Source organism: Homarus americanus, unplaced genomic scaffold (assembly GCF_018991925.1).
Source record: "Homarus americanus isolate GMGI-L3 unplaced genomic scaffold, GMGI_Hamer_2.0 scaffold57965, whole genome shotgun sequence".
Classification (NCBI taxonomy): domain Eukaryota; kingdom Metazoa; phylum Arthropoda; class Malacostraca; order Decapoda; family Nephropidae; genus Homarus; species Homarus americanus.
In genome coordinates, this window is record NW_024725031.1 from 4,109,561 (window position 1) to 4,124,722 (window position 15,162).

The 15,162-nt window shown below is 42.8% G+C and overlaps 1 long non-coding RNA gene across 1 annotated transcript; it reads left to right on the forward strand.

Annotated features, from left to right (window-relative positions):
- The first annotated feature begins 361 nt into the window (after window positions 1-361).
- LOC121864660 lies at window positions 362-14,218 on the forward strand. The gene is made up of 2 exons (XR_006088631.1): window positions 362-688; window positions 8,833-14,218. It is a non-coding gene; the product is annotated as an uncharacterized LOC121864660 (long non-coding RNA).
- The last annotated feature ends 944 nt before the right edge of the window (window positions 14,219-15,162 follow it).

The following is a 15,162-nucleotide window of genomic DNA, read 5'->3' on the forward strand; positions in this document are numbered from 1 at the left end:
TTTAGCACTCTCTTATCGTGGTCTCTTATAATTCTTTTAATTTTCCTTTGTTCTTTGCGTTCGTATTGTCTGGGCGGTTCTTGAGCTGGGCATTGTTCCGTCGGGGCAGGACAGCGCCAGAGTCCCCCGAGGACCAATAACGATGGAGTCTTACCTCGGGGTAGAAAGGTGTTCGACCTTGGATGTTTACCATTAGTCTGTTGTTGTTGTTTATCCCAAGTAGCATGTTATTGGTTGTCTTCAGTGGTGCTGATTGGTGTATGGTGTCTGTCGTGATAAATGGTGCTTCTAACTGGTGTGGGTTGTGTGTGGTGCCTTTAGGTAATGCCTGGCGCCTCACACCCTTTATATAAGAGAAGCAGTTTTGGATACAGGTAACATGACACCGACTATGATGTACCTTGGCAAATGTTCACAGGTCGGAGTAACCCTTGTGTACCCTTGTAGTCTTGGACGACCATACTAAGGTGCCCTTGTCTTTGCCCTTCCAGACGTACGGTTCACCTCCAACCCTCCGTCCATGGTGGCGGCGGCAGCGGTGGCCTCAGCTATCCAGGGGATCCTGCCGAGACACGAGAGCGAGGACGAGATGGCGGCGGCAGCACCCATTGCCGTAGCGCCTACCAGGGCGCAGCAGTACATGCAGGACCTTTACCACAGACTCACCGCCATCACGCAGATCGACACTGTGAGTCTATACATCCTTTAGCTGACCTTACTGTCGACTTCCTCTGAGTATCCTGTCTCGACTGTGTGAGCCCTGTCTGTGTTCTTTTTCTATCTGCCTGTGCACTCTTTCTCCAGCTACCTGTGCACTCTGTCTCCAGCTACCTGTGCACTCTTTCTCCAGCTACCTGTGCACTCTTTCTCCAGCTACCTGTGCACTCTTTCTCCAGCTACCTGTGCACTCTGTCTACCCGTTTACTGTTGTTGTAAAAGGCATTGTTGCCCCATTATTATTTGTAGATTTCTCTATTTTATTCATCTATAATAAGACACTCATTTTACCGTCATTTATGTTGTTGTAATTTATCTTTATTGTGATTCTGTTATGTGTGTATGTGTAGTGGCGATGGTAGAGCTGTCCTCGGAGGTGTAATGTTTAGCATGAGAGGTCAGCCAGGGAGGGTGAGTGACCTACAGAGGTAAACACACAGGCACATGCACGTTATAACACCAAACACACACCGGCGTGAGGGGGACAAGGGCGCGGGTAGGCGTGGGGGAGTTAGGGGCCGCGGGTAGGCGTGGGAGGGCTAGGGGCCGCGGGTAGGCGTGGGAGGGATAGAGGGCGCGGGTGGGCAGGGGGGTAGTGCGGGTGGGCGTGGGGTCAAGGCTCGGGTCAAGTGCGGATGTGAGTCAGCCGCGGGAGGTGGGTGTTGGGCGGGTGGGTGGGTACTGTGGGTGGGCGGGTAAAGAAACTCACTCCTCCCTTATCTGTGTATCCGCCTCCTGCCACACACTCCCTCCATCCCTCTCGTTGAAATAATCAAGTAAATATTTTCTGGTTAATTAATTATTTTTACTTCAATGTTTTCGTCGCGTGATGAAGGTGTTTTATGCTAATTGATACCCGGACAGTGAGATGCAGTGATACGCGGATAATTATAAGCAACTTGAGGATAATAAAATGGTGATATGCGAAATTAACGTAAGAAGATAGCGCGGCAAAGGTTAAACTAATATTAAATCAAAATAGAAGAGAACATCGCCCGTTTAGGACATGACAAAGTTGACACAGCACCACAAGGGTCGCACTAGGGAGGAGAGCCTGGCAGCACAGGATTCATCTACACTGTAGCAAAATTTGGGATGTAGCAAGGAGCCGCTTCGCACTTGTTAATAATAAGCCTAAGCTCAGCAGTAAGAGGCTCTATGTAAACCTCCCCGTGTACACCACTGGCCAAGAATGTGTGTGTATATACAGTATATGGGAACGTTTGTGTGTTTACTGGCGCACATGCAAGTGGCGGGCGTCGCACAAAGGTCTCTAAAACACTTCTCGTGTAGTCCAACATATGGGATCTTCTCAGGTGGTCGCGCGTGACGGAGCACCGGGGAGGGAGGCGATGGGGGTGGGGGGCAGAAGGGACCTGTTTGCAGCCCCTAGATCACCCTGTACCCTTTAATTAACTACCTTTAGTGTGTCTCAATCTACGGCGGAGGTTACTGGAGGGAGGAATCATCACTACAGGGTTTCTAGAGGATGGCAAACCCTGTAGTGTGGTGTTGTGGTATGCTGGTGTAGAGCCGACTGTAGGCTTCCTTCATGGGTTCTCTGCCACTTTCCCACTCCCCAGCCCGCCCCCTGACCTCTGTTGCTAGCTTGTCCGCCCTGCAATCTGGAGCAATACAGTGTGCAAACAAACTCGTGATAAGATGTGATGGGTGTCCAGACGAAGGGGGTGTCGAGGAGGTGGGCTCTCTCCTGCTGCTGCTGTTGTTGCTGTCACTCGTGTACTTCCCGCCCTCCATCTTGTACTGTACTGTCACACATTACATGGTCTACTGTGGTGGCTGAGGACTTATATTTAATATTTATTTCTATTTGTCAAACTATTTTTTTCTTGTCGATAGCAAATACTGAAGTCACCAGGTATTATTGTTTCACAGTCGGACTTAATATAGTTATGATAATCGCAACAAAATGGTCCACAGACTGCGGGCGGCCGGCAGAAAATGCCATCTTGGGTAGCAATATATCCAGCCATTAATAAGCCCTCCAGGTAATCATCGAGTACGTCTGGTCTAAGATTGTTATATTCCTCCTTGGTTATTATTTTGGTGGAGTCCTGGTGACAGCTGGAAGAACTGGTGCAGCTCACCTACCGGGATTGATGATGTATTGGTGAGTACCGGGTGATGTTGAAGAGGTGCAGGTGTGTGACATCAACTTGTGTAGTGTCTTCTTATGGAGTGAACTTTCATCTTTATCCTTCCACTTCTGCCTCGCCTCCCTGATCCTCGCTACAGTGGTGAGTTGTCTGCAGCGAGAACCTCGAGTGTCAGACAAACACCCAGTAAACAGAGAATGCTACACATCCACCAGTATTCACCTTTTTTTCTTAATCGGCGATAGATTACGTGTATCCATGAGTGGCTTCCTGTGCCTGGCCACGTTATCTTTCCTGAGTCAGGTGTGTGTGTTTACGTGACCATCAGGTGTTCATCTCTCACCTGTGCTTCTTCTGGTTGGTAATATTTACCTCCTGGCTTGATACACAACCATCATCTCTTCTACATCTTCTTCTCGTTATCTTCCTTTCCATCTCCTATTTTTGGCGAGGGAAGAGGCTTAGGAAATAGTTAAGGAGATGCGCATGGCGGCCACTGTGGTGCTGGCGTCACTCCTCCTGTACCCCAGCACCACTTCCCCTGGGCCTTGTAGAAGATAAAACCTGAAGGTTGACGGTAAACCTTGCCTCATGTTTTGTATGTCACCTCTTCCCTGCTCTCTCCTCATTTTCGCTTAATGATCCATCTTCGTTTATTCTGTCGGATTCTAATTACGCTTCTCCCCCCTCAACCTCACCCTGCCTCCCATGTCCTTGTTTCTTTTTCTCTTTTCCTCCCCGTTGTTTTTGCCCCGCCCTGTGCCTCCTGTGGATCGTCTCCCTCAACCGCCGGAAACAAGAGGAAGCGCGGCCCTCTGCCCCTCCCAGTGGGTGGTGAGGGTGGGGTGGGGCGGGGCAATATATATGGTCGCCTTGGTCTCGATGTTTTTTGAGGACGAGGTCAGCCGAGGAGGTGGACGGGGAGACAGGTCGTCATTTGACCTCAGCTCTCCCCCTCCAGTTACTGTTGACTCTCCGGCTCTGTGGTGTGGAGGAAGTTAGTTCATGCCCGTCACAGGCCAAGCAACGCGGGAATTTGTACCCTGCAAACATTGCCCATTTTGGGGGGGCGACATTTCCTGTTCGTTTTTTTCCTCTTTGGTGTCCACAGATTAACTACATTCCATATTTTTCAGTCATGCCATTGAATTCTTCATTAACTCTGTGCCAACTTAAGAAACACTTATTAAGACTACGGGTCTTGTTACACCCGTAGCAATTCAGTTGGTGTCGCTTCAGCACAGTCTTGTAACTTTGTCTGATCATCATAAATTTGGTAATGGTGCACCAAGACGAGGCACTGAACACTTATGGTGGGTCGACAGTGTCAGGCCTCGTCAAGTACACTGAGTGCCAGATACTGACGTTGTCTCCTTCAGAAACTATTTTTTTTTCTGGTGAGCAAGAGAGCCTGTTGTGACGTGGTCGTCAGTGTCCCGCCGCCACTTGTTCTAGTTGAGGTTGTTTACAAACCTTAAACTAATAAAATAAACCAAGTGCTCGGGTCCTCTGACGTGTAAAGAATGCAGCCTGAAAACTGAGACGTCCTCCAGACTGTAGGCCTACGGGGAGGGATCAATAAACCTTTAAGAAACAATAACTTTCTTGTAGTCTTAGGTGTGTCAGACGTAGTGTTGTGAGGGGCGTTCTGAGCTACACCATTTTCCCTCAAACAAGGTTCGAGAACATTACCCCATATTTGGTAGTCTCAGTACATCTGAGCGTAGTCGCTTACTACTTTGGTTAAGTAACATAATGATCGTTCTTTTATCTCACTTTAGGAGAAAAAATTTACGAGAGAAAGTCTGTTTACACATACCCAAGGGAAAGTTAAACTTCGAACGGTATGTTGAGCGACAAATGAGCGGGAACAGTGTCAGCTGTTGAACGTATATTTTTTCCCACTTGTGAGAATTCATCATGTGGTCAGTAGATGGTGTGTCACTTGAGTCTTTGTGGTGCTACGGATCACTGGTTGTGGGAGCCGTGTGTCTAGCAGCTTGAGGTGACCCAAGATGACCTGCACAAGACCCCGGCTCCCTGACCAGCCCCCACCCTCCCTGCCTCACATACACATACTCTGACCAATATCGAACCTCTTCGTGTAAGATAACTTCAGAGGAACTTGCTTTCATTCCCACGCTTAAATATTTACGTTTGTTTGATTCCTAAATAATTGATCAAGTTGTTCCATACACACGGCACTACTGGGCGTACATAACTTTACTTTTTCATTAACTTACAAACAGGTACTGATAGAAAGATAGGTACACAGACACTTACGGGTACACTTAAAGCCACGGGTACTTTTAGAGACACTTACAGGTACACATAGACACGGGTATTAATACGTAAATTTCAAAACTGAAAATAGTATTCAATTACTAAAGATTTTTTTTAGGTTAATATGATCAGAGGAAGGGGATATTTGGCGGGCTGGCGTCCTACCCGCGTCCCTTTCTTCTAGGGGCGGCGGCCCACATGTAAGAGGACACTGATCGTTGGGCTGGGACACCGCCACGGCCAGGGTGTCCCCATGCCAGTATAGCTTTTAAAGACGAGCCACATCTTCCTCTTCATTAACTGGCTTTGAGGTGGGCACGAGGTTCATAAATTGTCTACACTATTTCATGAGAGATGGAGTGCTGGAGATAATACACGCACGGACCAAGGGTTTTTTGTGATATGAAGCTGTGTGGTTCCCAGGTCCTTCCCCGATTGTGACCTGGTGTTTCCTCAGCTTGTCATGGCTGCCAGGTTCCGGCGAGCCACGTGGTGTGAGTCGCAATAGTGCTTGTGGGGTGTTTATCGCCGCAATCCCGAGTCACTGCCCGCGTCTGGTGGTCGTCCTCGTGGCGACCAACAGTTTCGTCACACCCCGAGTGACACACATGACGGTGGTGGTATGTTAGGGGTGAGGGTGGGGACATTCAGTCAGCTCTCATATTGTATTTAGGGGTCAGATGGTGATCTGGGCGGGTGGTAATGGGCGGGGGACGAATTCTAGCCGTGGGTAAGTAGATTTTAATCCTTTGGTAGGGGGTTTCTATCTTTTGAAGGGGGGGCAGAATCTGATTCCAGGAGCTCTCCCCTACACGTCCGTCCACTGCTTGTGCCTGGGATGGTAGGGTGGTGAGGGTGAGGGAAGGTGCTATGACCCAGGGTGGTGAGGGGGAGGGGTGGGTGTCTGGTGCCAGTAATGACCGTGACTGCCTCCTCTCCCCGCCGGAAGTGCCACGGGTCGCCTGTTACTCTCCGACCACTCCCGTCCGGCTATGTCCTGCCACCCTGCATGTGTCCTGCCACCCTGCATGTGTCCTGCCACTCTGCATCTGTGTCCTGCCACCCTGCATGTGTCCTGCCACTCTGCATCTGTGTCCTGCCACTCTGCATCTGTGTCCTGCCACCCTGCATCTGTGTCCTATCATCCTGTCTCTTTGTCCTGCCTCTGTCCTGCTATCCTGCCTTTGTGTACTGCCATCCAGCCTCTGTGTAGTGTTGTCTTGCCTCTGTGTCCTGCCATCCTGCCTCTGTGTCCTGCCACCCTGCCTCTTGTGTCCTGCCACCCTGCCTCTTGTGTCCTGCCACCCAGCATTATCGGGATTCCTTTTGCAGACTTGAAATCAGGCGGCTGAAAAACATTTTAATGTCGATTGGGAAGGCGGGGAAGGGCATTAGGGGTCATAGCTCGCAATTTTAGGGGTAATTTGACTTTGGTATTTGACTTGAAGGACGTTTGGCATGCATAGTACTTCAATATTCAGAGGGATGAAAATAACTTTACTTCTCTCATCACTTCCAATGCCACTGATAGCATTATGTGAGATTGATTGCTCTGACGTTACAAAATGTGTGACAAATAAAATAAAATTGGTTAAGGTCCATATTAAGGAATAATTCTTAATAATGGATGTTTCACATAGGAATTGGCCAGCAATAGTGAGAGGGGTAGTGTAGCAAGTTGCTGGTAAAAAATAAAGGATGTTCTGTTAAGCGTGGCTGACAAGATGTGTGACTGGATGAAGTGCTCAGGATGCATTTGTGGATACGGGTATGCTGAATAGTGTGGATGCTAGAGGTGAAGTGTACAGAATAGCAAGAAAAAGAGTGGGTAGAGAGCAGGACGTTGTTGGTCAGCACTGCCTGGGAATTAACTACGGTAATGTGGTTGTTGATAATGAGGAAATCAAGGATGCTGGAGTAAATACTCTGATCGTTTGCGGAATAAGCAGTTGGAAGAGTACAGGGGCAGTCGAGAAGCAGCCAAGTCAGACCAGGGACCATGCTGAAAGATCGAAAGTGATTGGCAAAATGTAGAACAGAAAAGCTGCTGGTAGCTCTGGGATAATAGCAGAAACGTTGAAAGCATCAGACTGTTGGCATGACGATGGTAACCAAATTGGTTAATGCATTTTTCAGTTGACTGGCAAAAGAGTGCGATTGTGACTACTTTCTGTACAAGGGACAAGGTGATGTACAGTACCCTGGTACTTGTATAGGAACTACAGGGGGCTGAAACTGTTACATCAAATAATGAAAATTGTGGAAAAATTGACTGAGAAATTGATATGGGAGAGACTAGACATTAAGGTAGGGGACTACTGAGGCAATGCTGTATTGATTACCAGGCAACTACTGTACTAGAAAAATATCTAGGGAAGGGGAAAAGCTGTAGTTTATATTTGTAATAAGAGAAAGCATTTATCAGTGTACCATATGTAGTAGTACAGTGAGCAATGAAAAAGTTAAGGGTTGAGAAGTGTCTTCGAGTGGTAGTGACATTGTATGAGGGCTGAAGAATCACTGAGAGAGTAAATGGTGAGGAATTTGAGGTGAAAGTAAGGGTCCGTCTTTGCCCCCTTCTGTTTGTCATGGTGCTATAGGTATTATCACAGGATTTCAGGACTGGTCAGCCTTTGGAGTTGTTGTATGTTGATGACTCAGTGCTGATATCAGATAGTATTGAAGAGGCAGTGGAGAAATATAAGAAATGGATGGATGGAATTAAATCAAAGTGTATGAGGTAATTTTGCAAACAAAAAAAGTACTGATTGATTGCATGTGGTAGAAAGATCAAAATAGCCATGTGCTGTATGTTAGGAAGGTATTGGGAGCAACAAAATAATGTTCAACGAGTGTGGAAGTTTGGGTGCAGAAGAGGTTCAGTGGTATAAATGGTAGACTGCAGGATGTTGCTGACTTTAAGTGTGCTGTATGTGCAGGTAATCTTGTGATCTTAACAAGACTGAAGAAACTCAACATTTGGGATACTGTAGATCCCTGGACTGTGTTGCCATCTGGGTGATCAGATCTAATCAGTGGTGGTTGTGGTGCTGAAGTTACAGTAGCTCAGTTGCAAGAATCAGGAGTGGCTGGAAGAAGTTTAGGGAGCTGCTGCCATTTATGATGTGAAAGGAAAGATGAATGCAACTACTGTGAGAAGTGTGATGTCATATGGCAGTGAAACATGGGCATATAAAGAGTATGGCATATCTAGGCTTGATCAAACATATATGATATTGGAGAGATGAATGTGTAATGTGACACAGAAAGATAGGAAACCCTCTTCAGAGCTAAGAGTGCGTCCAGGTATTGAAAGTACTGTATTAGCGAGGTTTTGCACAGAGGTAGGCTGAGATAGTTCAGGCAAGTGGAAGGAATGAAGGAGACCAACTAGGTCAAGAGGTCATAAAGCCTAAATGTGGAGGGGAGGAGAGCCATGGGTAGGCCAACAATGAAATGGGGAGAGGTTGTAAGACATGACCTCAGAGACAAGAACCGGATATAGAGAGACTGCAAGAGACCACAGACCATGGAGAGTTGCCATCAAGTAATCACATCTTGACCCATACAAGTGTGGAAAATTGCCATAAAATGGTGATGATGGTGATTATGATTAGATTGTCAGCCATTAATGATAAGTTCTTTGTTAACCTTTTCTTTAAGGAGTAGAGTGCTTGGTTGAAATGTATTTCTAACAATGAATTTTGTTTTGCAGGACTGTCTAAAGGAGTGCCACCGTCAGATTGAGAACTGGACACAGAACAATGGCGAGGGTGCCTCTATGTCTGCATCCACCACCCCGACAGACATGCGGGAAGTTATGTTCTGACAGAAGTACCGACCCGCCAATCTCCCCGGTAACCCTCGCCGCCTCCCTGCCTCCCACTTCGGGAGCAGTGACTCCCCACTGGGGTCCCCTGGGGTCAGCCCCAACACTGCCACATCCTGCAGTCGGTGACTAGGGGTTTGTGAAGCCCTTTGGTATCGACACCACCGGCATGGTTGTTGCTGTCCTGCCGGTGTTGGTGTGGGGCCTGCCGCCCCCACCCATCCCCTAAGGGACGGTTGTCCCCACCACGCCTACCATGTGCACAAGCTAGTCGGGTCGCTAATTTATATCGGATATAAATTGACATTAGCTATTGCTATTGCTACTGCTGTTTTGGACATATATTTGTCCAACATGAGCGCTCCTTTCCCACTGTATGTCCCGCGGACACTTGCCACCCACTACTGTCACCACAACTAAGCTTCATGTTTCCTTATGCTGCATATCTTCCACTTCAAGGTCTGTCTGGCCTGTGGTAAATGCTGAAGCTTGACAGTAGTTGAAACCTTCCTGTCAAATCCTTTGGATATTGAGTGTGACATCCAGTGGCATCTTGCAACTGTATTGTCTTTGCTGGAGCCCGACAGTTAAAGGAAGTTTCATCCACAAGTGTATTTAGTGCCTGCCTGCCTGCCTCCAAGACCAAGCACTCACTCTGGCACATTCTGCTTGGGCTGGTACATATCAAGATCTTGTTCGCGGGCTTCCTGTAGATGGGACCAAGAAGCCTTCTGCTGTGGGGCATTTTCCATGAGCTGGAATATCTCCTAGGAGATGGATGTCTGCCAGCCAGACAATCCAGCAGTTACCTGCCAGCACCATGGAAACTGAAGCTATAACAAACCTTGTGTAGCCTCCCGCGTCCTATGCATGATAGGCACCAAAACTGTGATTCATTTTCTACTAATACGAACATTATAAAATGCAAAAAATATGTAAATGAACTGTAAGAGTACTTTTTAAGATAAATTTGGATGTGATATAACATTAGAGTCGACACGTATGATTAAGGTCAGATGACAAGAGTAGGGTAAGAGTGTGAGATCCAAGAGCACTATGATTGGGCATTATTGGGTCCATTTATTGAACCACACATGAAGCACCATCACATTATTTTGTTCTTTAGTTTCTTGATTATGTTAAAAACATCAGCCTTTTTGATACCATGTGTAAGGCATAAAATTTCTTCCATTTGGTAAACATAAAAGGTACTGTAGTACTGTGGTGACAAAGTTTTACAAGTGGTCAATAAGACTCTGTGTTCCATTAGTGTGCCCATGATAGAAATTCCCCATGTGTGTTGTTCTTGATCAGTGTCAAAACTGTTAACATGCACATATTATGCTTATTGTGCATATTTCTACCAAGCTTTCTGAAATATATTATATCTTCTCATATGTTGTCCAAGCCAAGATGTTCTGTTACTCGCACTTCTTCCCAGCTTTACTCTCCACGAGATACTGTACTGTATTTACATGTTATTCTCTCATTTACATATTGTTCTCTCTTCAGAACCTCACTATGTACTGTACAAGGCATTTTACAGATATTTACACTTTTTGGTTTCACAATACAGCACACAAGATATTTCCTCAAGATGGTCAGTGTTAGAAATATATCACAAACAGGTCTGTAAGATTTTTCTAAGCAGACAACACAAATCTAATCTATTGATCATAAAGTAGTTTTGGTTAGGTTAGGATGGGTTTGGTTGGTTCATGTTGCTTGAAAAACAAGTGGTTTTCCTGTCCTGTTTGTGGCTTTTTTTTAACACTAATCATTTTCCCTGGATATTTCAACTTGTCATTATCAGTATACACCGAATAGTTTCTTGTTATTCCTCCATTTCATCATAACTTCACAATGGATGTTTATTTGTTACTCCCTTTCCTTATTATCACTGTTTACTTTGTCTGAAGTTTAGGTTTTATCTGTTCCACTTTCCAGTTTCTCTAGTCTTCTTTTATTATTTCAGTAAATCTAGTTTGTCTACAGCGTACTGTTACCCTGAGCAAACCTGCACTGTAAGTTTGTTGTGTTGGGAAGATGTGCTTAGCTCCCCTTTATTTATAATGATTTATTTAAAACTTATTTAATGCATGTTTGCTTTTTTCTTGGGATTAAGAATATGGGTCATTTTATGAAGAATTTTACACTGGCTTGATAATGCTTTTAAGATGTGTTTCCTCAGCAGAAGAACATGACTCGGTTGATCCACCTCTTTTATATGAGTTAACAGTTTCTGCTTTGGGTATGATAGTCCTGCGAGTTTAACAGGGGCGGATAACAAGACCTTGTTTTGAGTGCTTTGTTTTGCAAGTATAAATCTTTGAAATATCATCTAATGTAGCTAGACTTTTTCTATATACAGTAGATTTTTTCAAGACACTTCATTCATTACTTCCTCCACCATACATCTGATATTGTATTTTACATTTAACAACTACTGTACTCAGATCACAAACATATAAGAAAACAATTCACTTGTAAATTTCAAGTGATTCTTTATTGTTTGTAAATACTGATCATATTTTGCAGGTGATTTCTTTAGTTAAATGAAGTAATATTACATAAATTATAATCCAAATTGATGTGTGAGAAAACATATCAGCAATTGCATTGGAGCCAAGTCAGCCAACAGTATACAATATAGTGAGTTTTGAAATGGATTTATGATAATCTGGAAATATTTCAATATTCAGGAAAATTCAAAAGGTTGAGAAAAATTCATCCATACATACATACATACATACATGCATACATACACTTATAGCATGAAGTGCCAGTCTACATATCCATCTCCAAACCTCATAATGCACAGTTTACTGAAGCAGTGATCTAAACACCACTCCTTGACCCCCTGCACTTCATACTTTCAACTTCACGGGTATTTAAGAAAAAAGAACGTCTCATTACAAGATCTTGATCTGCCCCTGTATTGGTGCAGCACATGATTTACGTCATCAGGACCAGCTATAACTCCTTAACTTTTATTGTTTATATATGAATTATCAGACACTAATTTTGTATAGAAACAAGAGTGTCTTGATTGTAATCATTATTCTGTCTGTTAGACACACCTTCAACATAATACAGACTTCTCGAGTAACCACTTGTGTTGGTTGACTTTATTTCTTGCATTAGATTTCTTTAGTGATTGTTCATTCATAGCAGTGCCTACTTATATTCAGTACTGTACATCTAACCACTACTCAGTGAGCCGAGGGAAACTATAATACTGTTCATCCTCAAGTTGGGTAGGGCAACGATGACGAATTCTTCCCCAAGGCATGGTATTTCTTTTAGGGCCTAGTGCTGTACACTTATTCTACGCTTACTTTACAACATTATGCACACTTATCTAGTGTTGTACAGTTTTTTTTATGTATCATGAAACACTTAGGTATTGCTTGTAGTCACTTTACAGTACATGATAAACTAATCTACTAAAATATGCATGGGTGGTAAAGTACAAGAAAATATTACTGCAAAGCAAAGTCATGCCTTGCTGTTGTAGCTGGCACTTTTTTTTTTTTGCCTGTTGTTTTCCTTCTCATTCGTTATTGTTGTTTTTCCTTTCAAGGTATCATGGATTTTTATAAGCTTGAAGATAAGACAACTGAATTTTTTTTAATTACAAAATTTTGAAATTTGAATATACTGTTATACAAAAACTAACTCATTTGTGCAACTTGATCAAGGTTGGCCCAGGATCAAAGGGAGAGACATTTTAAAAAGATTGAACTGAAACTAATTTTCAGTATCTTTGATAGTTGCATTTTTATATTGAATTTATTTTAAAATATCCTGATTTCTGTGCATCAGTTATTTGCTCCCAAAGAAGTCTTTTTTCTTGCTTTATAGTCAACAAACATCTACCAAGCAATGAATGTATGGTCATTAGAACAGGCCCAAGCTTAACTCATCTCAAAGAACTGTTCCTGAATTAGAGCCAAAGTCTCAACCTTAATTCCTGTTCCTCCTGTGAGATGTCACATATGTCCTTCCTGCACTTACCTCTTTTAAGGTACAGATGTGTTGAGCGGAAGCAGAAGATGCGTGAAGCATTCTTTGTAAGGAATGTTGGTTGTAAAGTTTTCTAATATACATGTTCCTAGAGGGTTTAATTTAGGAATTTACACAGTCCAGGAGGAAAACTTACTTTTCACTAGTTATACATACTTTCTTTTATATTACTATGGAAGTAAGGAGATCATGGAGTGTTTCATACATCTTTTGATTTGTTCCACCATCATGCACCCTAGAGTAGCATTTCTTGAGTCAGTCATAACTTTACTGTAGGTGACCAGGGCAATATATGCAGAACATATTAAACAAATTTACCTATTACAAAAGTACACTGTATATTTATGTGTAAAATACTAAAAAAATTCAGATTTCATAAGTTATAGCTTCATGTGTGCTTTTCTGATGTATTAGAAAAGTTAACATCCTATGTTATGTTTGGCTAAGCGGGGAACTGAAATAACCCTTTTCATTTTTATTTAGTTAGTTTGCCTTATCTGTTGAGTCAAGTTCTGCATGTACGGGTTCCCTGGGAAGTTCTTCCTATATCCCAGGTATGGTCCAGTCAAAACCAATCAGAATCAACCAAATAATAGTAATTGCACTCTCATTACCTCATTTCACCTCTTGTCTCCTATTGTTCTAAAGCCAAGGGATCAGTCAGCTATCATTGTGACATTCAATGTCAGGATGACTTTCTACCCATGTTGTACCTAATGAAAGTTCATAGAATACAACATTGAATATCATAAATTGATATGCTACATTTTATATGAAATGATTTAAGAGCATATCAAACACTACAGTCAGCAACTTATCCCTTTTGGCTTAGTTAAATTCATATATATTTGATTTTCACTTTACTATCTGAATTCATTAGGCCCCAGAATAATCACAAACAATCATTAGGCCCAAACAGCAAAAGCTGCCAAACAGTCAAGGAAACAGAGGTAGCGTTCCTGAAACCCGATGAACTCAGACTCTAATGTGACTTAAGTGTTTCTACCACAGTGGATAGTTGAAGTGCACTGAATATTTGGTCAGAATGAAGTGTCATTAGAGTCTTGGTTCATCCTTATGTTCTGGACGCAACCAGAGAGAAGGAGACGTTCATTCAGTAATGACGGGAACTATTGTAGTCAGTGTGAACAGTTTATAAGCTGTTTCTTTTTATATCCTTACTCAGGTTGAGAATGTAAAATCTGTAAATATTTATAAAAACTACAAATATATTTAGAAAAGTAAATTTCTTGTTTTACTTTCCATATCACATTACAACATACCATGTTTTAGATGATAAATAGTAATTTGAAAGAATGAAAGAAAAACAAACAGATGAAAAAATGAAGGTGTACGTATACATTTATGTGTCAACATAAACATTTAGCACTTTCGAATTTGTACATTTGGAAGATGTGTGCTTTGAAACAGAAGAAGGTAAAGGAGTTTTATCCACATTATTAAAAACAACTGTCAAGGGAATACACTGTATTGAATGATCAATGAAGTTCATGTGGAATAAATTGAAGATAAATACTATGTATAAGAAATTTCCACAATAACCAGGTCAGTAACACTTGTCATAAAACTTTAACTCCTGTATCAATTACTGTACACTTAAGAGTGGTAATACAGTGAGGTCTCATCCAACATGGGGTTGCATGCTTGAATAATACTTGATTGGGCAAATTTGATACCTTATAGAAAATTAGGGTTAGGTATAAAGATGCTGTACATAAATAAAAATAAAAAATATTAATGTGTATATGTATATACAGTAGATACAGAAATGTAATACTGTACTGTACTGTACATAAGGTTGCACCCACCAATGAAATATGAACCTGTGTCAATCACATGTTCATATACAGTAATTTACATGCATTTTCCCATATGGTTATGCCATCATTAACAGAACCTTTATTGCTTATTTGATCATTTACACACTTAATAACTTACACAACTTTTCAATAGTGTACACAGAGGTCCTTACACTAGCATGAATCTTCTTCTCACAATCACAAACAGTGTGTATGGTCAACAATCAAAGGGAGCTGGTGTCTGAACCTCACGTAGCTTGTCCATACAATACTCACTATTTTCTCGGTTAATGTCATTACCTCATGTGGGCTCTTCACTGCACTACTACTAACATACAGTACAGTATTACAATATTTACACCTAGTGGCA